At 36.9% G+C, this 26,732-nt stretch overlaps 1 long non-coding RNA gene across 2 annotated transcripts; it reads right to left on the reverse strand.

Annotated features, from left to right (window-relative positions):
* Positions 1-237: 237 nt before the first annotated feature.
* LOC144997737 (uncharacterized) lies at positions 238-19,523 on the reverse strand. Of its 2 annotated transcripts, none has more exons than XR_013659923.1 (3): positions 19,410-19,523; positions 10,102-10,184; positions 238-379 (listed from the first exon to the last, which is right to left on the reverse strand). It is a non-coding gene; the product is annotated as an uncharacterized LOC144997737 (long non-coding RNA). The 2 variants fall into 2 exon arrangements; XR_013659922.1 differs by lacking the exon at positions 238-379 and adding an exon at positions 6,067-6,222.
* Between the last annotated feature and the right edge of the window lie 7,209 nt (positions 19,524-26,732).

Consider the following 26,732-nt stretch of genomic DNA (forward strand, 5'->3'; position numbering starts at 1 on the left):
CTAAAAACTTTTTTTCCAATACTTTCAAAACTTTTTTTGTTTTCAAATCATAGATGCACTAATATATTTATATAAGTAAGGATTGAAGGACTTAGAACTGATAGCTCACTTTTTTTCATGTTCTTGTTTGATTGTGGACTTAGCGTAATCTGTTATCTATCCGACTGTCGTTGAATTCTTAGTTATATATCATATATATTTGTAACATCCGAAAAATACAACTAATTTAAATTTTTCAAAAACCACCCGATTTTCATTAAATTGTTTACAAAAAGGTTTTCAATACAAATCATTTAGAGTATCCCCAGAATCACATTGCTACAAAATCATGAGGAGCGGTACGATCGCGCCTTCGCCTTGCCACGGTCTCCTGAAGAACCTGAAAAACATTAAACCACAACTGTAAGCCCGAAAGCTTAGTGAGATACCCCCAAAATACTAACCACATATACGCCCTTCCAGGCTACGACCTTCCGGTCCAAAACATATTGCCTTCCAGCCCATAACATATAAAACATACATAACAGAACAGAACATAGAACAACCATGCATATCGGGTCTACTGTGTGACTGGTCCCCCGTATCGGGCCTTCAGTCCACCGGATCCATCCTCCAGGTCTAGTCATGTCCTTCGAGTCTACAGTGGCGTTCGTCCGCCCGTATCGGGCATTCAACCCACCTGGTCCACTCTCTGAGTCTGCAGTGTGACTGGTCCGCCCGCATCGGGCCTTCAGTCAGCCCGGTCCACTCTCCGAGCCTCGGCACGTCTGGTCCGCCCTCGTGGGGCCTACAGTCCATCCGGACCGCTCGCTGGACCTTTGGAATAACCGTTCCGCCCTGGGTATCTTGGCCTACAGCACAAAGCAGGACCCGCCTCAACCCATCTCTAGTCAAAACAACCATGTGCATAAAACATACAATCATATCACAGTCATAGCCAACAAACCGAACAAACAGATCACATAGCATATCATTACCCTACCCAGGTTACCGACCTAACCGGTCACTAGCATAGCATCACTTTATATATATCGGGGAACTGACCTTAACAAGGTCTCCTAGCATGTACCATCCTAGCTACCAGGATGCAGACACATCAAACAATAACATAATAACCATATCCGAATCTCAATCCAATAAAGGGTCGGCCTTGGTGCCTTAGACCCTGTTGATATAGTGAGGATAACTCACCTCGAAACTGCTGGCTGAAAGGATACAATCCCGCTGCTCCAAACTCTGACACGAACTCCTCCACTGAACATCAAAACATACAACTCAATAAATACCCTTAATTACCAAAATACCCCTAGAAGACAACTGGTCAACCTTGGACAAGTCAAAGTCAACCCTGAGAGACCCTACTCGCCGAGTCGACCCGATGACTCGCCGAGTCCTTATGCTCAGAACTTCCTTCAATCAGCAACCCAACTCGCCGAGTCGCCCCAAGACTCGTCGAGTCCAACAACTATGAGTCCACTCGCACCCAACTCACCGAGTCATCCCTTGACTCACCGATTCCTCGACTCAACTAGAAATATTGGGACTCCTCGACAAGACTCGCTGAGTCCAAGAACAGACTTGCCGAGTCCAAGGCTATCTTCAACCTACTCGCCGACTTGTTCTTCCAACTCGTCGAGTTCCAGGCCATCTTCAAGCAACTCGTCGAGTCCACCCATGTGACTCGTCGAGTACCACTGGTCTGAATCCATACAGAAGCATCTCAGACCATGCAATTGATCCAAAACATAGATCCAACCTCCTACAATCCATCCATCACGTAAAGTGGCAAACTTTACGTGAATCTAAAGAGATCTAGGTCTTATTCACCTTAGAACCAAGGTTTGGGACATGGTAGCTCCATTAACAACACAAGAACAGGGGCTTTAATGCTCTTAAGATCTTCTCCACTCCAGATCTGAGGTAGCAACCTCAGATCCATCCTCCAAACATCAAGATGCCACACAACCAAGCTCCCCACACAACCCCAAAATGAGAAACTAGGAAAACACAGCCCATGAACGAAAGTATTACCTCCAAAGGATGCCTCAACAGCAATGAAACTCGAATCCAAGCAAAGCCCTTTGATCCAAGCCCTTTGATCCAAGCCACATCTCCTTCAAGATTTCTTCAACCAACACCTTTCCAAGCTCTAATTTTCTTAACAATGGGACTCTCCACGAATTTAGGGTTTCTGGGACTCAAGGGGGGAATAAGGGAGGTTGTGGAGGGGCATAATGCTCTTTATATAGGGCTCAACCCCGAAAATTAGGGTTTTCTCCTTACAGCACCTACTCGCCGAGTCCATCTTTGGACTCGCCGAGTAGGCCACTTGATATGCGACCATTGTCGCGACCTGACTCGCCGAGTCTATCCATGGACTCGCCGAGTCACCCCCCGAAACTTACACTTTTAGTGCGACCTGACTCGCCGAGTCTATCCATGGACTTGCCAAGTCACCCCCCGAAACTTACACTTTTAGCCCTGCAACTCTACTCTTGCGATTCCGGGATGTTACAATTCTCCCCCACTTAAATTAGGCTTCGTCCTCGAAGCCTACGACATCTCATCTTCAAATTACTTCCCACGACGCGCCGCCTAACCTTGACCGAACCCAGTCCCTCAAGGCACAACCATAGAAACCAGAAGCTCACTTTCTCTTTCCATACGGTGTCCCAACCACCTACTCAACCCGGGCACTAGCTGTACCCTCCGATAGCCGCACTCAACAACCGAGAATTACCCATGACGACAGAAAGACCCATTCTTCAATTCCGGAGCAACTCCCCCGAGTTCTCCGCTCGCAATCACACACACCTACTGATTTAGCTCTAGCACCCTCAGGTTTGGAAAACCTGATACACTGATGATATCCTCAAATATCCTTCCAGGATGAACCGCTAATACATACTCAAAACCCTGATCAGAATCTCACTGAGAGCCCAAAACTCTCTCCCTGCATCTCTTCCGAACCCTTCTCCCTGGCTCTACGCCTGCGGAATTACTTTCGCGCCTTGAGCAGACATTTCAAGTCGAATGAGCTTTTATTCCATATCCGCAACACGCTACTCAAAACCATCGTCGGACCACTCCAATCATAACTCCACATTGCCGCTTTCACTTCCGTGAGTTGCACTTCCTTTCGGAATTCCATTCCTCCCTCTTTCCTTACCAAGGAAACCACTCGTCTGCCATATCACCAAGACAGGTACTATGGTGCTCACCCCACGCTACACCATCTCCTTAAAGCGCACCCTTCATCCATACATCACCACTACTCTAACTCTCATCGCAGGGACTCTCAAGCCCATGCACTACCTTCGCTGCTCAAGATCGCTAACCGGGGCCAGACCTCCCAATGTAATCACACTGCAACATACGCAACCCATAACCTCGAACCGATCCAACAGTACTCGTAGAGTCTTCAGCATGACTGGACCGCCTCCCCATGCCTTCAGCCAATCTGGACCACTCTCAGAACCTTCAGCCAATCTGACTGGACCGTTCTCCGAGCCTTCGGCCTGACTGGTACGCCTACCGGCCTTCAGTCTATCCGGACCACTCAACTAGCATTCATCATTCCGAACTATCCCTTCGGGAAACCTTCCGTGCGTACCGTTCTAGCCCTCTAGGGGTTCCGAACTCTATCTCCATCATACATACTCGATCCTGGCCTGCCCCCATGCCTTCCACAATCAACTGCTCTAGGTCTGTATTCCGCCCCGCATGCCTGTTACTCACCCATACGAGCCTGCTCTCGGCTGATAGAAATACCGCTCAATTCCCCAAGCAGCTAAACAGCCTCTCAGGCCCAACGATCATCCGGAGAATTTCCAATTCTCCCCCACTTAAGACACTGACAATTAATCACCAGTCGCCATCACCGATCTCCCAAAGCAACCTTGCAGAAAATCAACACTTACACTCAAAATGTTTCTCACCAGCGCTAACAACTTTCATAAAAAATCATGTTTCCACACTGAACAACCCGCTCCCAATCTTCAAATATCCATTCCTCGGACTGCAGAATCTACCCGGCCTTCAAACCAACGCCGCATCCGCCACCAATCCTCGCAAAGATAATCAACGATAGCTCGAAGTACTAATCCATAACCATATCGATCCTCCAGGGAACAAAGGATACCAAAACGAAATCTCGATCACAACTCACCAAACCCTCAAGGAACAACGGATACCACACGAAAACCCGAAACGCAATTCCATAACCAACCAACGAAATTAGCAGATAACAATACTCCACAATAATCATAAATGATCAAAAACAACAGAAAGAAACGTACCCGCAGCAGCAAGCTGAAAAACACGACCCTAAGCCCTTCGGGGCTCCGCTCCACCCTGATCTCCACCTATGATCCTCAACGTAGCCGGTGCTGGAGCCTGTACCGGTCCTGCAGCAAGCTATGGACAGTTGACCTTCAAATGTCCAACCTGATGACAATGATAGCATATCCTCAAATCCCGAACCGGCACCGACTGCCGACAATCCCTCGCATAGTGTCCCTCCCTTCCGCAGTTGCGGCATGCTCCACCGGACCGAAAAACTCCGGCGTGATCCCTTCCACACTTTCCACAGACGTGGCTACCTTGATCTCCCATCCTGGAATCAACGGTCTTAGACCGTTTCGTCGCCGCCTGCGACTGAACCGGAGCTTGCCTCAGCTCACGCATCTGCAACTCAATCTCTAACTCACGCCGCCTGGTGGCCTCCTGCAACTCCAGAAAAGTCTCGCACCTCTGCGCAGACACAAACTGTCTGATGTCTCTCTTTAGCATACTCAGATATCAGGACATCTGAGCCTACTCCGAATCGAACTCAGGGCAAAACATCGCCCTCTCAGTAAACATCCTGGTGATTTCCATCACCAATTCCGAATCATGTTTCAGCTCCAAGAACTCTTGAGCCAACATATCCCTCTCGACCTGCGGAACATAACGAGTGCTGAACATCTCTCTGAACCGATCCCATGAAATCGCAGCTCTCTGCGCATCCGAGTACGACCCCATGGTCAATCTCCACCAATCCTTTTCCCCGAGCCTTAACAGGTTCAGAGCACACCTCACCCTTTGATCAGCAGGGCATGAACACATGAAGAAACATCCCTCCACATCTGATAACCATCTCATAGCAACGATCGGATCCTGAACTCCATCAAAAGTGGGAGGCTTCGTATTATCGAAGTCCCGATACTGAAAACCTCTACTAGCTCCTCCCCCTACCGCTGCTACAGCTGTTATAGCCGACGCGGCAGCCGTCTCTGTGAGAGCCGCGTAGCGCTCATCAAAATACTCCACCATGGCGGTCTTGATCGACCCAAACAACTCCGGCAGCTCAGCCCGAAACAATGCAGCAACCTCATCATGCAGGATCTCACGAATCCTCACATCCAACTCGTGCGTACTCATCTGACTGACAACCTCGGGTTGTACAGACCCACCCGGAACTCCCTCTCCTGCTCTTGATCCTGACCCGGATCCACTCCCAGCGTGCCCTGAAATCTCCATACTGAAAATAAAACACCAAAATCTCAGACATATTCCACTATCCCGGGAACCAGCCCTCAACCCAACCCTAGAGGTCATGGTTTCCCTGATACGCGTATGAGTCCGTGCTTTCAGTAGTACGGGCCCATACTACCTTCCACACCTACCCATACTTGTATGAAGTACTTCCACAACACTCTAGCGACATACATAACAACACTTTATCCTCACAACTAGAGGAACACAAGAAATCTCTCACCAGGAACCCTAGGCTAGAAGGCACCATAAATCAGACAACTCATCAAGAAATCCTGAAGATCCCTAGCCTAACTCTAGCATGTTGTTCTATCAAAGCTCAATAAAACAATTGTCATGTATGGTATTTTGGGGTTACTTACTGGCTCCGGCTGATCGTACCTCCACGTCCTCCTTTACTTATTTTGAAAACCATTTTAAATTCTCTTTTGAAAACCCTCCTCGATTTGAGACTGGATTCACACAAGTGTTCCTCCAATTCACTCAAACCAAGACTATGATACCAACTTGTAACATCCGAAAAATACAACTAATTTAAATTTTTCAAAAACCACCCGATTTTCATTAAATTGTTTACAAAAAGGTTTTCAATACAAATCATTTAGAGTATCCCCAGAATCACATTGCTACAAAATCATGAGGAGCGGTACGATCGCACCTTCGCCTTGCCACGGTCTCCTGAAGAACCTGAAAAACATTAAACCACAACTGTAAGCCCGAAAGCTTAGTGAGATACCCCCAAAATACTAACCACATATACGCCCTTCCAGGCTACGACCTTCCGGTCCAAAACATATTGCCTTCCGGCCCATAACATATAAAACATACATAACAGAACAGAACATAGAACAACCATGCATATCGGGTCTACTGTGTGACTGGTCCCCCGTATCGGGCCTTCAGTCCACCGGATCCATCCTCCAGGTCTAGTCATGTCCTTCGAGTCTACAGTGGCGTTCGTCCGCCCGTATCGGGCATTCAACCCACCTGGTCCACTCTCTGAGTCTGCAGTGTGACTGGTCCGCCCGCATCGGGCCTTCAGTCAGCCCGGTCCACTCTCCGAGCCTCGGCACGTCTGGTCCGCCCTCGTGGGGCCTACAGTCCATCCGGACCGCTCGCTGGACCTTTGGAATAACCGTTCCGCCCTGGGTATCTTGGCCTACAGCACAAAGCAGGACCCGCCTCAACCCATCTCTAGTCAAAACAACCATGTGCATAAAACATACAATCATATCACAGTCATAGCCAACAAACCGAACAAACAGATCACATAGCATATCATTACCCTACCCAGGTTACCGACCTAACCGGTCACTAGCATAGCATCACTTTATATATATCGGGGAACTGACCTTAACAAGGTCTCCTAGCATGTACCATCCTAGCTACCAGGATGCAGACACATCAAACAATAACATAATACCCATATCCGAATCTCAATCCAATAAAGGGCCGGCCTTGGTACCTTAGACCCTGTTGATATATTGAGGATAACTCACCTCGAAACTGCCGGCTGAAAGGATACGATCCCGCTACTCCGAACTCTGACACGAACTCCTCCACTAAACATCAAAACATACAACTCAATAAATACCCTTAATTACCAAAATACCCCTGGAAGATAACTGGTCAACCTTGGACAAGTCAAAGTCAACCCTGACTGACCCTACTCGCCGAGTCAACCTGATGACTCGCCGAGTCCTTATGCTCAGAACTTCCTTCAATCAGCGACCCAACTCGCCGAGTCGCCCCAGGACTCATCGAGTCCAACAACTCTGAGTCCACTCGCACCCAACTCACCGAGTCATCCCTTGACTCACCGATTCCTCGACTCAACCAGAAATATTGGGACTCCTCGACAAGACTCGCCGAGTCCAAGGCTATCTTCAACCTACTCGCCGAGTTGTTCTTCCAACTCGTCGAGTCCACCCATGTGACTCGTCGAGTACCACTGGTCTGAATCCATAAAGAAGCATCTCAGGCCATGCAATTGATCCAAAACATAGATCCAACCTCCTACAATCCATCCATCACGTAAAGTAGCAAACTTTACGTGAATCTAAAGAGATCTAGGCCTTATTCACCTTAGAACCAAGGTTTGGGACATGGTAGCTCCATTAACAACACAAGAACGTGGGCTTTAATGCTCTTAAGATCTTCTCCACTCCAGATCTGAGGTAGCAACCTCAGATCCATCCTCCAAACATCAAGATGCCACACAACCAAGCTCCCCACACAACCCCAAAATGAGAAACTAGGAAAACACAGCCCATGAACGAAAGTATTACCTCCAAAGGATGCCTCAACAGCAATGAAACTCGAATCCAAGCAAAGCCCTTTGATCCAAGCCACTTCTCCTTCATGATTTCTTCAACCAACACCTCTCCAAGCTCTAATTTGCTCAACAATGGGACTCTCCACGAATTTAGGGTTTCTGGGACTCAAAGGGGGAATAAGGGAGGTTGTGGAGGGGCATAATGCTCTTTATATAGGGCTCAACCCCGAAAATTAGGGTTTTCTCCTTACAACACCTACTCGCCGAGTCCATCTTTGGACTCGCCGAGCAGGCCACTTGATATGCGACCATAGTCGCGACCTGACTCGCCGAGTCTATCCATGGACTCGCCGAGTCACCCCCCGAAACTTACACTTTTAGCCCTTCAACTCTACTCTTGCGATTCCGGGATGTTACAATATTTGTGTTGGATATAAAAGTCTTCGCTTCATTTCAACACCTTTGTGTATGAAAGGCATTCAACTAACATATCTACTTAACTATAATAGTATAGTTAAAGGTTTCCACTCATTACTATTACTACTATGATAGTCACTACAGTCAGTACAGTTATGAGTCTATACGTACTAAACACTATACAAAGAGAACACTAAGCACTATACGAAGTGAACACTAAACACTATACGAAGAGAAACTATATACTACATGAAGAGAAAAGTATATACTATACTAGAGAATATACTAAATTAGAATGTCATGCACTACTTCTCGATGCGACACTTTGCTATGCGATCGTCGTGTAACCAGAGCCTCCTGGAGGGAGAGCGAACACTATGTGTATAGATCTATACGGGACAGGCACTCCCACATCCCAAATGCTAGCTACAGTCCAAGCCGACTAGGCCCATGGATGACAAAACATCACTACGCTACATGTGACCTGGAGGGTCAACTGTTATACTACTGTAACTCAGCATGGTTACATACGAATTCACATTCAGACCTTAATTAACATATTAAGAATTAAAGGTAAAAACAGACTTCCCAGGGTGTGTACACATTTAATACTATCTGGAGTTTACATCTCTATTACATCTAGCCGGCAGTGACACTGCTGGGGTAAAACTCTATTCTTCAAATTTCTTTATATGAACGAAATTTAAAACTATATTTTCACACTGACATTTTCACTGGGAAAACTCTTACATTTCAAAGGATCAACCTTAAATACCCGAGTTTTGGTAAAAGACTACTTTCGCCAGAAAATATAGGATTTTGTAGGGTTCACACTATTTTCAAAACTTGATAACAATTGTTGTATTACATGGTTTTAAACACTTTTATACAAGAAATGACACTAAATACTTACGAACTCACCAGCTTTATGCTGATACTCGTTTTCAAAATAACTTGTATCCTCAAGTCATCAGTAGGCAGGTACAGATGCAGCTGAGAAGATGGAGAATATATATATATATATATATATATATAGAAGACTCATCTTTTATTTTGATTATACTTTGTTGTCTATCTGTACAGAACACGTTTGTATTACAATTATTATACTAATGCAATGGATGTTGTTACTTGTCCTTACTATTATGCATTGTTATGATACTGTACATGATGTCCTCCACCCCAGAACGTATTCCGCCGTTCTCGATAAAAGATATATGAGCTATAAACACTTTAGGATTAAAACACTCTGACTAAGAATATATACTTTTAAGTAATAAAATATTTAACGGAGTATATATAAACATCCACTCGATACACATGGTCAGTATCATACTAGAACATAACAAAAGTATTCAAATTGTTGAACAACAGAATTAGGCATAGATACATATAGTCAAATCTGGGTGGATGTAGCCTGATCAACTACATCTTCCTAGGAGTGACTAGCATGTGCCTAAGGATGCTTGTGGTGTTGCAACAAGTCTGAAAACTTACCAACACTACTACAAAAACATTAGACAAAGAATACTATAGGAGTATTCCGTGAGAACTAAAAGGGTCGTTACTAGTAGGGTAATAGTTGCTAAGTGGATACTTTACGGTTAGATGTGACTAAGACGTTGTAGACTTAGAATCTATGATCTTTGCTTTACTTCCTGTGCGTTTTTTGGTCTTACAATGTGCATGGGGCTCTCATGGCCCTAAAGTTGGACCCTTTATGCCATGACACCCCTCTTAAGGCCCAGATTTGGAGCTAAAGTCCACATAACACTCCTTAAATCCGAAAATGGCTTGAAAAGCCCTAAATGCACACAAGATCCACATTCTAAAGATGAACAACCAAATGAAAGACCAAAGCATGAGAATTTTACCTTGATTAAGATGAAAATGGAATGCGATTTCTGGATCCACAAGCCCCAAGTCGAATACTCACGCTCCTCTTCCTCCTTCCAAGCTTCACAAGTCAATAAAAGCACCAAAATGGCGTTAACACACACATATACGGCTAGGGTTTTGATATGCAGCTCTAGGAGAGTGTTAGGGACAAGGGAGGCCGAGTTAATGTTTTTATATAGGGTGCAAACCCTCATATTAGAGTTTTTGTCCAGACAGCACGGACTCGTCGAGTCAGCCACTTGACCCACGGGTCCAATTCGCTCCTACTCGACGAGTTGGGCCACCAACTCGCCGAGTCCCAGGCCAAAATCCCAAAATGCTTAATTTAAAATACGTACCAGGAACCAGGTGTTACATGTACGCTAAAAGTCTTGTAAGAGTTATAACCAAATTCTCTTAGAGGGGGAGTGGGATTTTGTGTATAGATCTATATAGGGTTGACACCTTCGCACCTTCGTTGTTTGCTACAGCTAGACCGGCCAGTCTAGGGTGACAAATGTCTTAAACGAAACAGACGTCTAAAGAACGTCAGAACAGGCACTCCGTCACATTAGTATGGTTATAACAACTCACTAAGAATATAACAATTTTTATTAAGAACTTTGCACAAGTTACACCTTTCGATTATAAAGAACTAATGTTGGATACACCGAAAAAGCTTTTACCACACAAGTCTTATGGTTTTAGTTCTACCATTTAATACATTAGAAAATTTATGATTTTTTGGGGAAAAGGATTTTATACGATTTCGAGAAGCAACAAACTAATACACACATGCAATTATACTTGATTTGAAACAACACTCACAACCATTAGATAAGAAAATATGGGATTTGCTTGTTTTCCAGCTAGCATAGATTTTTGTACAAAATACTTATGAACTCACCAGCATATTTTATGTTCACGCTTTTCAAACGATTTGTATTCTCATGGAATCAATAAGCAGGTTAATGGAGTGCGGATTCAAGATTATTTTGATGTAATTTGGAAATTTACTCAATATTGTATCTTTTGTGCATTTCAAGAACATGAATAAGATGTAAAACAATGTAAGTTTAATATGTTTGATGTATGATATTTGGATTTGCTATGTTTTATTTATATGCAATTGTTAGAAAGATGTAGCCTTACTGGGTTAGGTCACAGGGCCATGTTCTAGCACTCTCCAACCACCTATCACCATCCACCGTCCACTATCCATTGCTTCCCCTTTCTCTCCCTCTCTCATTCTTGCAAAACAGAAGAAGGAACGGTGACAACAGGAGGCTGGCACCGTAAGCAAACCATCAGTCAACACCAACCTTGCGACACCATTACTACCTAGCTACTGCCAATGTGAGTGTCGATCCCCAACTCTTTTTTTTTTCTTTTCTTTTCTTTTTATCTTTTTTTTTTGTCGTGTTCTCGTTGTGTTCCCAGATAAAATCCTAAATTTAGTTAATTCGAAATTATGCTACAAAATGTGAGTGCTAACGGCACCCTTTGGACTTTTTTATTATTTTTCGGGAGAATATATATGAAAAACGTAGATAGATTATGAAAATATATTTTAAACTCATATCAAGTTTACATCGATATTTCGTCAAAATAATATATCATAACTAGTTTTTATCATGACATACGAATGTCAAAGTGGTTTAAAATATGTTATAACTAGAAAAGATAACTTATATGATGGATGTCAAAAATTATAAATCATAAGAATATTATGATTTTACGAAATAATATGTATAAAAAATACATGTTACAAATCTTTTCCAACTTTGCATTATTTTAACTTTATCATGTATACACTTATATGTTGGAATTTATTCGCGCTCTTGAGAAACTTACAACCTATTTAAACGAGTAGTTTACACTTTTAAAGATACATTGATCTTACTTGGCTTTTATAGTAAAACTTTACCGTATATCCTATTTAATGACTTTTATACTAAGACACTATTCATCACTTAAGTTTAACTACTTAGTATACCCTTTCGGCTATAACCCTTACTCTTCAGAGCGACATACGTATGTATAACCAAAAAGATAAATTTTATGATGGATGTCATACATTATAAATTATTAGAATATTATGATTTTACAAAATAATGCGTATAAAAAATACATGTTACAAATGTTTGCCAACCTTGCATTATTTTTCCTTTATCATGTATAGATTTGTACTTATGTTAAATAAATGTGTATAAATTATAAAACTCATATGTTGGAATTTATTTACGCACTTGAGAAACTCACTATCAATTTAAGCGAGTAGTTTACACTTTTAAGGATACATCGATCTTACTAAGCTTTTCTAGTAAAACTCTATCGTATATCTTAGTTAATGACATTTATATTGACACACTATTTATCACATAAGTTTAACCGTTTAGTATAACCTCTCGGCTATAACGGTTAATCTATGGAGTGAGATACGTATGTATACATCCATACGGGTTGACACCCCCACTTGCGGTTGCTAGCTACAACATCGAAAGATCAATCAAAATGGTCGATAATTATCTTAAGTATTTATCCACGACATCTGATGAAGTGTCGTAAGGGGTTATATATGTTCACATAGCATGGTTACAAGAATCACTATAGACATTAACTAGAATACTTATCTAGAAACAACGGATTCAGTTTCTCGTTTTATCGAACATTTTAAAACATGTTTTTATCTATAAATGAAATACTTTTCAGACATTTTAAAAGTATTATTACTACGGATAGCAAAAAACCTATCTCTCAAAAATCTTTGTGTTAACCCTCAAACTTCATGTATTCTCAGATGATCATTGAACCAACTTTTAACAAAAGGAAATGTTTATGTATTTCAAACAACCTAGTTTTATCTAGTTAGTGATATTTTCCCATCTTTTAAAGTATATTTATATATTATCTGTATGAACCATGTATTTAAACCTTAAAGTGGAATATAATTGTTATATTGTTATGGTTGTAATTTGTGATAGATATTCAATTTGTTATATATATATATATATATATATATATATATATATATATATATATATATATATATATATATATTCAAAGATGTAACTTTCTTTTTTAATTTGTTACTTTTTCATGAATTTTCATCTTTTTTCATATATACTAGTTAGCTGTTATTATTAGTTTTATGTAGGGATAATGATTTAAAAGAGTAATATATTTTTTGATTTATACACATTTGGTCACTGAGTTTTTTTTTCGACTATATTTACCCTTTCAACTTGTTAAATTGTACACATCTGGTCCTTATAACCTGTTACTCCAGGTTAGCCGGAAAAAATGACTTATTAAGGTAATATATTTCTCTTTTTGTACATATTTAATCCTTAATATTTTTGTACACATTTAGTCCTTAATAGTTTTTTGTTACAAAATAAGTCATTTTTTGTTTTTGTACCAATTCAGTACTTATGAATTATTTATTTAGGGTTTTTCTCACGACATCTAACATGAGACTATCATTGATGACAGAGACGGTTCTCTTTGTGTGCCCGCAGTGGCACTGACAACCCCTGCTTTTTCTGTACGAAGTGTAAATTATTTGATATTTTTTTTTCTTTTTTCTACTTACCAACAACACCTACTACGGACTGGCAACTCTTACTACCAAATCATGTGTTTGTCCCTGATTGATGAGGTATTTGGGGTTGTTGATGCTTATGTCTATTGCAGCCTCGACTGTTTGGTTGCATAGGTCTCTTGGTTAGGCTTAGGTTTTGTATTCCAAACGTCGTAACTTCTTCATACATTATCTGATTTTAAATATCTTTATATCTACGTGTTCGTTTTTTAAGTCTGCTATAATTTTCGTTAAGATTTCTCCGGTTAAAATATAATATGTTTTTACTTACGATTTCATAAAAAAAACATCCATATATTCATAAAAAACATATGAATATAAAGATCGTAACTAAAAAATATATTACTTTTTAACGAAAGTAATTAAACGATAGTTGTAGTAGATTAAAATACAAACACATAGATATAAAGATCGTTAAAATCCGAGATAGTATGAAAAAGTTATGACGTTTAAAACACATGACCTAAGCAACCAAGTAGTCGAGATAGCGATGAATATAAGCATCAAAAAGCCTGAAACACCTCGTTAATGATTGTTCCATGTAAGATGTTATGAGAAAAACTTAAAAAAAATATTCATAAGTATTGAATGAGTAGAAAAACAAAAGTAAATTATTTTGCAACAAAAAAATTTAGGATTAAATGCGTACAAAAATATTAAGGACTAAATGTGTTCAAAATTAGAAATATATTACCTTATTAAAACATTTTTATCGGTTAACTGAAATAATTGATCATAAAAATTGAATGTGTACAGTTTAACAAGTTGAAAGGGTAAATGTGAACAAAAAATAAATTCAGTGACCAAATGTGTACCAATCAAACAATATATTACTCTTTTAAGTGATTATCCCTTTTATTTATTAAAGTTCAATTATTTTGAATATATATATATATATATATATATATATATATATATATATATATATATATATATATATATATATATATATATATATATATATATATATATATTAGTCGAGTATGTTTTCAAAATAATTAAACTTTAATAAATATATAAATAAAAATATTAATAACCAGTTCATGAAAATGCAACAGGAAGTAAAAAAGAAAATTATGTCCTTGAAGGGTCGTATTCCTCTTTTGGCTTTTTTGACTTTGAGTTACAGATATACATCCATTATAGGATGCAACAGAAGAACAGCGCTTATAAACTTATTTTTCATATATAACCCATAAGTAGACTAAACTCAAGATAGAGTAAAGAAGAACACACAAGATTTGAAATAATTTTGGGCAAATACTATAAATATCACAACATTTTCATGTGTTTTTGAGAAAAGAAAAAAAAAACCCTAATATTTTTATGTGTTTTTGAGAAAAGAAAAAAAAACCCTAATATTTTTTTTTCCTTGCCACAAATACGATATAGAGTTATCATTCTAGCTTTTTTAACGATTTTCATTGTTCACTCCGTTATTATTATTATTATTATTATTTTTGCAAAATTAGTTCTAAAAATTCATATTTGGTTCCTATGGTTTGCAAAATTTTACAAAACATGTTCAAAACTCAGTTTTATGTTTTTTTTAACTTTTTCATTTTTATTTATTTTTATTTTTTACACAAAATTAAACTTGTTTTTATATTTTTAGCATTTTTTATATTTTTAGTTTTTTTTTTTCATTTTTCTTAGGGGTTTTTTTCCTTCATTTTAATAACTTATTTTGATATTTATCAAAAAGTTTAAAGTGTATGAATAGTTTTTTTTATATTTTTCGTATTTTTTTGTTTTTTTCGTATTTTTGTTACGTTTTGTTTTTCATCAATTTAATAACTTTTTTTGATATTTTTTAGAAAGTGTAAAGTGTATGAATAATTTTTGGTGTTTGAGCGTTTTTAGTTTTCTAAAAAACCTAGAAGACGAAAATAAAGAAAAAACAAAAAAAAACAAAAAATATATATAAAAAAATATGCAAAATAAGTGAATATAAAAAATGAAAAAACAAAAAAAAAAGAAGTTAAAAAATAAAAAACATATTAAAAAAACGAAAAGAACCACAAATGAAAAAACAAAAAACTAAAAAAATTAATAAAATATAAAAGCAAGTTTAGCTTTGATTAAAAAATAAATAAATAAATGAAAATAAAGAAGTTAAAAAATATAAAATCGAGTTTTTGATATGTTGTGTAAATTTTTTCAAACTATAGGGATCAATTTTGAACTTTTAGTATTGACTTTGCAAAAAAAATTATGGGAGTTAACCATGAAAATCGTTAAATGGGCTAGAGTGATAACTATATGTCCTATTTGTGGCCAGAGCCAACCAAAAAATAATAATAGGGTTTTTCTCAAAAACGCATGAAAATGTTTGATTTTTATGGTATTTATCGAATAATTTTCTCCATTTAATTTTTTTCTATCAAAAATATTACAATTTATAGAAATGACTAACAACTACTTCCAAACAATAACTAAAGCATTGTGCATGCACTTAAACTAAAAGTGGCTTCTACTCAGGAGCACTAACTCCATTGTTTGACACATGAGGAAACATCAGGTCTCCCTCCTTGAATGGTGCAGACGTGAAAGAGTCTTTTTGTTACTTTATTCCAGAAAATGGGTTGATTTCCTCCATACCATTTTGGGTTGGTCAGGTTGATCCTTTTCTGGACCGAAAGGTTGGCCCAATTGTGGTCAATGAGTCCTTCATAGGCTTATGGTATAGGATCTTATCATTGACATCTCCTTGATATGGGACCTTGTCCTCAAGGTCAGAGATGGTAACTCCAATAGAAGTAGAGATGGAAGCAGATACCAAGGCAGAGGAGCTGATGGTGGGGGTCAGCAAAAGAGTTGGTGGTTGGAAGGCATGACGTGATTGATAACAATAAGAGAAGTGAAAGAAATTAATTTTTTTCCATGAGCTTTGCTATGCCTATTTCTTTGGAGAAGGAAGTAGTTTTAAGGATGGTTAACACATTTTGGATAGTAGGTTGTAAACAAGAAAGAAAGCAATTAAGTAATGAGTCCAGTTGCAACCTTGCGACCATATTGATTAACCGTTCAAAATTCATGACATACTTAGTAACCGTGATGGTTTGTTGGAGTTTGAACAAGGCGGCTTGGTGGTTTTCAAAAGATGATGGGCCAAAGCGGAGTTCGAGAGCACGAGAAAACTCAGGCCATGAAGTGAGAAGTTGTTGGCTAAGTATTTGTAGCAACTTAGGACCTCATCGGTAAAGTAAAATTGAGCCAACAAGAGACGTTAGATGGGTTAAATGGATTAATAGTCAAAGTAATTGGTGGCTTGAAAGAGCCAATTAAGGGGATTGGAACTGTCAAATGTAGGGAGATGGATTTTCGGTGGTTGTGGGTTATGATTGAACAACGAAGGCAATAGCAGTGTTAGTAGTTGCGAATGTGGCGACTGGTTGATGGGTTGAGTGGTCATGATGTTGATCAGATTCATGATGTTTATGGTGAGGATCTCAAGCTAAGTACTTGTGGCGGTGGTAAGATGGAGAAATGCTTGAACGTGGTCCGACGGATTCTCAGCTGGTTGCTTTTTTGGTTTAGGAGGTATGTCGACTGTAGTATCTTTCCGGGGGACATGGTTGGGAGATCAGAAATTAAAGCACCAAATTGATAGGACACTTAAGTGGGTTAACCTCCAACAAGTTATAATAAAGAAGAACACACAAGATTTGGAACAATTTTCTCTACTTATTTTTTTCTAACCGACAGACTAAATTTTAGAGAAATTACTAACTGACTCCAAGAAATAACTAAAGGACTATGCATGCAATTAAACTAAACGTCGCTATGGAGACGGATTTTCGGTGGTCGGGGGTTATGATTGAACAACGAAGGCAGTGGCGGTGCTGATGGCGGCGAATGTGGCGACTGGTTGATGGGGTTGACTAGTCATGATGTTGATCAGATTCACGATGTTTGTGGTGAGGATCTCAAGCTAAGTACTCGTGGCGGTGGCAATATGGAGAAATGCTTGAACGTGGACTGACGGATTCTCAGCTGGCTTCTTTTTTGGTTTAGGAGGTATGTCTGCTGTAGTATCTTTCTGGGGGGCATGGTTGGGAGATCAGAAATTAAAGCACCAAATTGATAGGATACTTAAGTGGGTTAGCCTCCAACAAGTTATAGTAAAGAACACACAAGATTTGGAACAATTTTCTCTGCTTAATTTTTTCTAACAAAAAGACTAAATTTTAGAGAAATTACTAACAACTGACTCCAGGCAATAACTAAAGGACTATGCATGCAATTAAACTAAACGTGCCTTCAACACAAGAGCACTAACTCTATTATTTGACACATGAGGTAAAACCAGGTCTCCCTCCTAAAATGATGCAAACGTGAAATAATCTTTATGTTGCTTTATTCAAGAAAACAGGTTGAGTTCCTCCTTATCATTTTGGATTGCTTAGGTTTATACTTCACTGAATTGGATGTTTGGCATAGTTGTGGTCAATCGGTCTTTCATGGGCTTGTGGTCTAGGAATATATATATATATATATATATATATATATATATATATATATATATATATATATATATATATATTTGTGTGTGTGTGTGTGGGGGGGGGGGGGGGGGGGGGGGAGAGAGAGTTCAGAAGATAACCAATATTAATTAAGGAACCAAATAATCAATCTAAAGCATCAGAATTTGAAGCGATCAACGACAAAATGAATGGTTGTAGATTTTTACGATTGGTGCACATGTACCGGATTATAACAAAACATATTTCATTCTTTTTCGTTTAATTTTTTTGCCATGTTTTTTATCGATAAAAACTTAATATACAATTGTTAATGATTTTTCGTCCTCTTTACATAGAGATCTATATTGATATACAAAAAATGGATTTTTTTTCCAAAAAAAGATCCACTGCATTTCTTTGTTTTTCAAAAACTTAAGTTCTATTTTTTATCCAAAAAAATTTATAAATATATATCAAAATTCATATTTTTTGTACTCTTTAAACAAATGTTCATATTGATATAAAAAATGAATTTTCATTTCAAATTCACATTGTGAATCTGGTTAGATTCATTTTTTAAATCTACTTAGATTCACGGTGCCAATCTGCTCAAGTTCACAATATGAATAAATAGTAAATCAATTTCACATTGTAAATTGTAAAAATTAAATTATATATAATTTAGACAATATGAATAAATTAAATTTTAGTTCAATGTTGGTGCTAATTTATATATAAACATTTACAATTTAACAAAACTCACGGCTGAATTTTTTAAAATTATTTTTTTCTTAAAGATATGTCCATATTGATCTTTAATTGTTAGAATGAAAAACTATTGATATCTACATGTTCACTTATGTCTGTGGATAATATATTTTTTTTTTGTTAAAAGTTAAAAAAAAAACAAATTTATTAATGGTTGAATGGTTGGTTTTATATATATATATATATATATATATATATATATATATATATATATATATATATATATATATATATATATATATATATAACAAAAATATCATTATAGCACAAGGAGTAACAGACACGATTAAACTGGTTTGTTATTGATTAATTTGGATCTAAACACTACTGACTAATTTGGATCTAAACACTACTGAGTTTGGATCTAAATAAACACTACTAGAAAATATATGTAAATAAAAAGAATGTAAATTCATTAAACCCAAAAATCATTATAGAACAAAGAGGAGAAACGAAATTCACTTACACGTATATTTATGATAGAATAACTTTTTTTCCTTCGCTTTTTTAAACAACCATTGATCTTCAAGTAAAATCAAGTATATTCATGTCGACTTTCAAATCGGAAAAAAATTCTTTTCTCACCTGAAATCAAACTATAACTGGTTATGCTTTGGACACACTAAATAAGCCAGCAAATCACTAAGGGACGTCAAAAAGCATCCAAAATATTGTGGGTCATGTTCTTTTATTTGAGAACAAGGCCATGTTAGTTCTTGGCCATCTAACATGTGTTAAGCTCAATATAAGTTTCAATAACATCCGTATAGAGCCAGACAGAAATGACCCTCATGTACTGTTGTTAAATAAATCAAAGTGATTTATATCCATGAAAAAAAATCATTTTTTTTCTAGTTATTTTTCAACCAAATCTTCAAATCAGTGTGTATGTACACTTTTGTGGATTTTTTTCGTTCAAAAATATGATCAATAGTAATCTTCTTCTAACATAGATGCAAACTAATACGATAAATCTATTGTGATTCAACTTATACGCAGAAACTATTTAACATTGATTGGAGAAAATATTATCTTGAATTCCATCCTTTGATTCTACTCAAGTAAGGATTACATCCTTAGATTTAACACAATTAGCGATTACAGAAACTGTAGCATCAATCGATTGTACTGAATTTTCTAGTAAAGATGATTGAAGTTGATTGCAAAATCTCGATTAACTATTTTCATATTTTTATAGATATCAATTTTACGCAATTAGTGATGCTTGGAAAAATAATCGATTCTACTGAAGTGTCAAATACAAAGATCAGAACATCGATCGATTAAACTGAAGCTGTTACTATATGTCATTGTAGTTACAAAACATTTTAAAGAATTCTTCATTTGAATAAATTAAAATTGTGATTACATGTAATTCGTTGAATTGTTATTAAGTTGTTTTGAGCTTTTAAAATATGTAACAGTATGTGTTCAATGCACAATGCAACATTGGTTCAATGCACATGTGTATTGTTTGATGTAAATTAGTAATAGCCTTTAGTAACTTATATAAATATATACATCTTATGTAAGGTTATTGTCACTGTAAGCGAACAAATGTATCGGTTATGGTTTAAATGGTCATTCCTAATATATATATATATATATATATATATATATATATATATATATATATATATATATATATATATATATATATATATATATATTGCATCATAGAGACATGAAGTACCTTTTAACCTGTTTATTTGGTACCTAGAATTGTTTTAACTAGTTTCCAATGCCAAGTCATGTGTATGTAGGATTATGAAGACCACTGTTGTTTGACGTGCCTTTCTACTCAACACTTATGTGAATGATTTAGTAAAAGCCATTGCTTTATGCGTTCACTTGGAGCTTTCAAGAACAATCAAAAACCTTTTACACCCTCAAGAACACACACTCAGTAACAATCAAAATCGAGTTTTGGGGTCAACATTTTCAAGGTTCGATTTCTTGAAGGTTCAATTTTGTAACGCCTCAAAATTAAATACAATTTTTTCAATTTTAATTCTAAAAATATTATTCATAAATTCAAGTCATGACATAAATCGTAAATTATTATCAAAACGATAATCAGAGTATCCCAAAATCCTTAAATCTTAATAAGCCGACGGATGTGTCCAATCGTGCCTTCACCTTCTCGGAATATGCAGAAGTACCTGAAACACATTTAACTCAACATGGTAAGCATGAAGCTTAGTGAACGAAAGTCAATAGCTAATAGTCAATAGTGAACGAGGAAAAAACTATTTTACCCCTCCATGGCCTCCGAAGTCCACAAAAACCCTAAAGTCAACGAAAGTCAATAGTCAACTCGTCAAGTGCAGCTCATTTGAAACCAATGCCTTATGACAAACTCAAACTCGAGAATGACTCCACAATGTCCCAAAATTGCCATAAACACTCCTAATAGAAAATGTAAGTATAAGGAAGTCATGGTATTAACTTTATACCTCAGTTTGATCGATAATACACAGGAGGTGAAAGATCTACAACCCTCTTCTTAATCCAAGTTGTAACACCCCAATTTTCATATATAGATTATATAACAAATAATCGTTTCAACATCTCCCAAGATCAATTAAACACTTACTTATAGACTAACCTACAGCGGAAACAAAATAAAATAAAACAAAGTCTTCAACTAAACAACGTCGGGTGTTACGTCTTTGCGGAATTCCTCTGTCGACTTCTGGATCAAACCTTCTCCTTGAACTTTTTTCCTGCCACTTGCTAAATAGTTTCTTGGTTGCGCACATTTAAAGTATCTAAATGGGTAAGCCTAGGGCCTAGTGAGTTCGTATTGCACATACATGTTCATCACTTAAAAAAACAGTTTTATCATATATGTTCAATAAATCATACAACAAATATATCACCCGATGACATAATTTACGGGAACGATTAATTATCTAGAGAAAGAACCAAAGATTCATTTCGCTTCTCCTTGAGACAACTTATCATCCATTGTACTCAAGTATTTTAAATATCCAAGGAAATGAGTATAAATCTCAATTCTCATCCCCGCCGATCACACACATTCGTCATGCTCACGGCAATTAAACACCCCACCCGTTCCCAGTAAACAAGTCCCAAACACACACACACACACACACACACACAGTAGACAACAAATCCAAAATAATAGTCGTACGCAACCATACATATCATAAAACATACTATCAATAAATAAACAGAAACCACATAATAAACCATATGATAAACATTTATGTGCGAGCAACCACAGAACACGAAAAAAACTCACCTTGATGGCGTTAGTCTTAACTAGATGTCGTCATGTTACTCGCAGACATGCACCTACGTTTAACCAATATTTATTTTCTAAGGCTTAATCCTATAAACATCTTATGTGTTTGTTTTAGTTCCATCACACATATGTCTCATTCGGCCAACCAATAATTATTTCATCATATTAATTAGAATGTGCGTAACAACTTTAATAAAAATATTATTATCTTTTTCTTCATTTTCTTTTCATGTCGTCATTCTCATTTAATGAGTTTTTATACATAAAAGATTTAATACTCAAATGTCAAAATAACTAAACATTAAAACAAAGACTTTGTTTGAAGAATAACAATAAGTAATATTAACATCAATATAAAGTAGCAAATTTAAAATAACAACCATTTACATTTTAAAATAACAACCATTTACGTGATGATAAAAATTGTCAACTTATAAAAACTGGAGGGGCTATTTTTATATCTTTTGTTATGATACACAAGTAACATATTTGTTACCTATTTTTGAAAACTAAAATTGCCAACTTATCAACAATAGTGGGGCCATTTATGTAAATATCATTTTATCATTTGAAACATCAAGGTAACCGTTTCAACAAAAGATCCAGATTTTTTTCTTCTTTACCCGAACAATAAAAACGTTTTCGATCATTTTATCATAGTAAAACTTAAAAACTATGTCAAATAAAATTTATAAAATCACCATTAATCATCTCCATTTCATACTAACATATTCATATATGAAATTTCGAATAACTTATTATAAAGCAAGTTTAAATTTACTATTTCTTTTACCAAAACGTAACATTTGTTTTTCACCAAATTCGAGTATTCTTTGGCCGAAAAGAGACATAGATTGAACCAAAATACATACTCAAATCCTATAAATCTACTCAAACAACTTAATCAAACTCAAATCGAATAGACATACCTTAATTTCTAAAATAGCTCTGAAAACCTTCATGAACTTCAAACCCCGAATTCTCCTTTGTTTCCCCAACCTTCCTTACACTTTTTTGTGGGCATTACACTTCATTTCCCATGCCTTTTATAATATCCAAGTTTGTAACCTTTCTAGTTAACCCAAAAGTCCAAATTTATGACACTAATCAAAGTGATGGGTTTTGAAATTAAAATTCCATAATTTCTCTATTTACTACTACTTAATCACCCATTATATTATTTTAATAATATAGTCAAATTATATATACTTATACAATTTTTTTAGTTTAAGTTATCACACAAGCTTCTTAATCTTCAAGTCTCCTTCCAAAACTCCTCAAAAGTCACCTTTTAAGCTCTTAAACACACCCAAGAGGGTACCAAGCTCGATCTAGGGTTTTCTCTGGTTGAAATGACGATGAAGGAGGCTATAATTGGTTATAAGTTCTTTAAATAGGGTACAAGACCCGAAAATTAGGGTTTTTACTAAACAGACTCAACTCGTCGAGTTGGCCCCTCTAACTTGTTGAGTTTGCTTCATTAATCCACGCGGGTTAATCTTTCCTACATGTTGAGCTGGAGCAACCAACTCGTCAAGTAGGTCCTATAATATGCATGAAACCATCGAATTTCACACCAGGGAAATCGTGGTGTTACAATTCTCCCCCACTGAGATCAGACTTCGCCCTTGAAGTCATTCTTTGGAAACAACTCTGGGTACTACTCACGCACCTCAGACTCTAGCTCCTGAGTCCACTCTAAATCTTTGCGGTGCTGCCACTGCACCTTAATCAAGAGCACATCCTTGTTTCTCAAGGTCTTTACTTTTCTATCCAGAATCACGATTGGGCTCTCAATATAGTTCATACGATCATCAACCTGAATGTCCTATAAAGGAACCACTGTTGTCTCGTCGGCAACACACTTATTCAGCTAGGATACATGGAAGGTGTCATAAATCTGGCTCAACTCCTCAGGAAGCTCTAACCGATAAGTAACCTTACATACTCGAGCAATCACTCTGGAAGGACCGATGTATCTAGGGCCCTAATGTAAAATATATATGTAGATATACAGATATCAAAATACCCCACACTTATATTTTGCTTGCCCTCAAGCAAAACTAATTTTTTAAGTTTAACCTTCATCACCAATATCACATAGAACGATCCAACTCAAGCTTAGCCATTATGCTAAGAACTCAACGCATGCATTTGTGTCTAAAATTTTTCCTAAGTAACCCCCCTCAATTCTAAATACTCACAATACTCATAAACACGCGCTCACTTCTTTTGAACAACGCTCATTTTATGCAGCCCTTCAAATCCATCCGCAAAAGACTACCCTAACCTCAAGGTATTTTTGTAAAGCTACCCCAGCATACAAAAACTAGAGAATTACAACTTTTAGAAGATACCATAACTTGGAGCTCTTGAAGTCTTCTTTTCTTTGATATTTGATCTTTGATTTCTTTGAATTCACCACCATTTTATGTAACTTTTGTATCTTCAACTTTGAGACTTCAAATTTTGATCTTTGATCTTCATACTTTGATACTTTTATGCTCCAAAATTCTTCAATTTATTTCCTTTTGTTTATTTCTCTCTTCTCTTTTTTTACATGTATCTCACTTTTTTATATCACTCAAAAACCTACATGCTTAAGGAGGGGCGCTTAGCTTCAACCTTTATTGGTTAAGACATAGCTTCCTGGATACATTTCAAGTTTAGGCGGCTCAACATATTGCATCCCTCAAAGTAAGTGAGGTTGTGTGATTTCACTAGAATAAAGGAGGCCACAAATGCACTATAACGTATATGGGCTCAACTAAACATTTAAGCTCTTATCGGATCGTCCCAATGAAATACTAGAAACTAAAGTTTAAATTATTATTACTAAAACTAATTAGATTATTGTTTCAAACCTAATAAAATTTTAAAATTTTAAAATTTCTAGAAATTTCTAGCAATTTACTTTTTCGACCCCTATCCCCACACTTATTACATACAATGCCCTTATTGTATGCAGAAATTAATTTAAAAGCAACAAAAAGGGGAAAAGGGAACAAACTCCCTTGGGATAGAATATGCATCTTGAATCGTGTGTAGGATATCCAACATAGCTAAATTCAATACTTCAATCACTTATCTAAGATTGGGTTGATCCTAGCTCTAGCAATTCAATATTCACTAAATCACTAGGTGTCAAGTTCATGTAATTTAATATTCACTAAGCTACACAGAACATGAATTCAAGCACCTAAACAACCAAATTTTAACATGCTAGGTACTAACAATCAAACACAAGCACAATATCAATAAGTTAAATCCATAATTAATTAAACTAATTCATAAGTTGAAGCTTCATCTAACTAAACAGGAGTAGCTAAATTCAGCTACTCATGGTAAACATCAAACACAAAAACTCAATACTGATAAATCTAAACATGATCAAACTGAATAAATTGATGTTTTCATCTAGGTCTCTTCAAATCTTGAGCTCCAATTGTTTCCTCCTCTTCTAAGGGTTTTCCAGGGGTTATTTTTCGTAATGCTTCTCCAGAAAGTCACCTCCAAGTCTCTTAATTTGTCATAATGTTCGGATATATATACTTGCCAAAAATCTGGCCACCACGACGTGGTAATGGCACCATGTCGTGGTTCTCGTATTTATCTCGTATTCTCCAAGACATCGTAAAAAATCGCGAAGATTCCACTCACCACATCATGGTGGTTGGAAATCGGACTTTTCTCAAAACACGAAAGTCGTCCGAAATTATGTCTAGTTTTCAGATCATTTTGAATCACCTTAATCGGAGTTACGAGTCATGAGATATAGTCAAAATACTAACAAGGGGTCAAGCTATCTAACAACATCCTTCTTGTGTCTAGTTCTTGTCTAAGCTCGTATTTTCCTGCTTCCAACTTCCATATTGCTTCCGAGTATCTATTTTATGCTACATAACAGATATGAAACATAATAAGTACCTTTTTTTCTATAATAATCATAAATATAGCATAAAATATTAAGATATGGTGTAAAATATATGTGTAGATATATAGATATCAGGCCTAGCTTGCCCCGCTTCCCAAATCGGGTCACCACTTCCCATAGGGATACCTTCAGGAGGACAAAATCATCGACCTAGAACTCTAGCTAGGATCCTATTTGAACTATGTAAGTCTTGTTAGGTCATAAATTGTGGTTTATACTTTGCCTTTCATAAGCTATTAGAGTTCTTGGTCTAGGACCAGAAACACCATGTTTTGGTGTTGTTTGGACCAAAATCACATGTGATTTTGGTTAGGCTTTATATTGTTTTGTTTGGGTTTTGGGTTTGGGAGTTGTTATTAGGTCTAGGTAGAAATAGTATTATTTAGGCTATGTAAAGAGTAGGGGACGTTCTTGGGGGCTTCCATTAGCCAAGAACGAGATCTAGAGAGAAACAGAGAGAGAAAACAATGTGAAATCGGAATCTTGTGTACCGAACGATTAATCAATATATCATGTGCATTGAAGATTAATTATTTTGTTCTTATTCATCTTATATCTTTCATTATACACTTTGATTGGGATTC

The sequence above is a fragment of the Lactuca saligna genome, chromosome 5 (genome assembly GCF_052625555.1).
Source record: "Lactuca saligna cultivar CGN05327 chromosome 5, ASM5262555v1, whole genome shotgun sequence".
In the NCBI taxonomy this organism is placed as follows: Eukaryota; Viridiplantae; Streptophyta; class Magnoliopsida; order Asterales; family Asteraceae; genus Lactuca; species Lactuca saligna.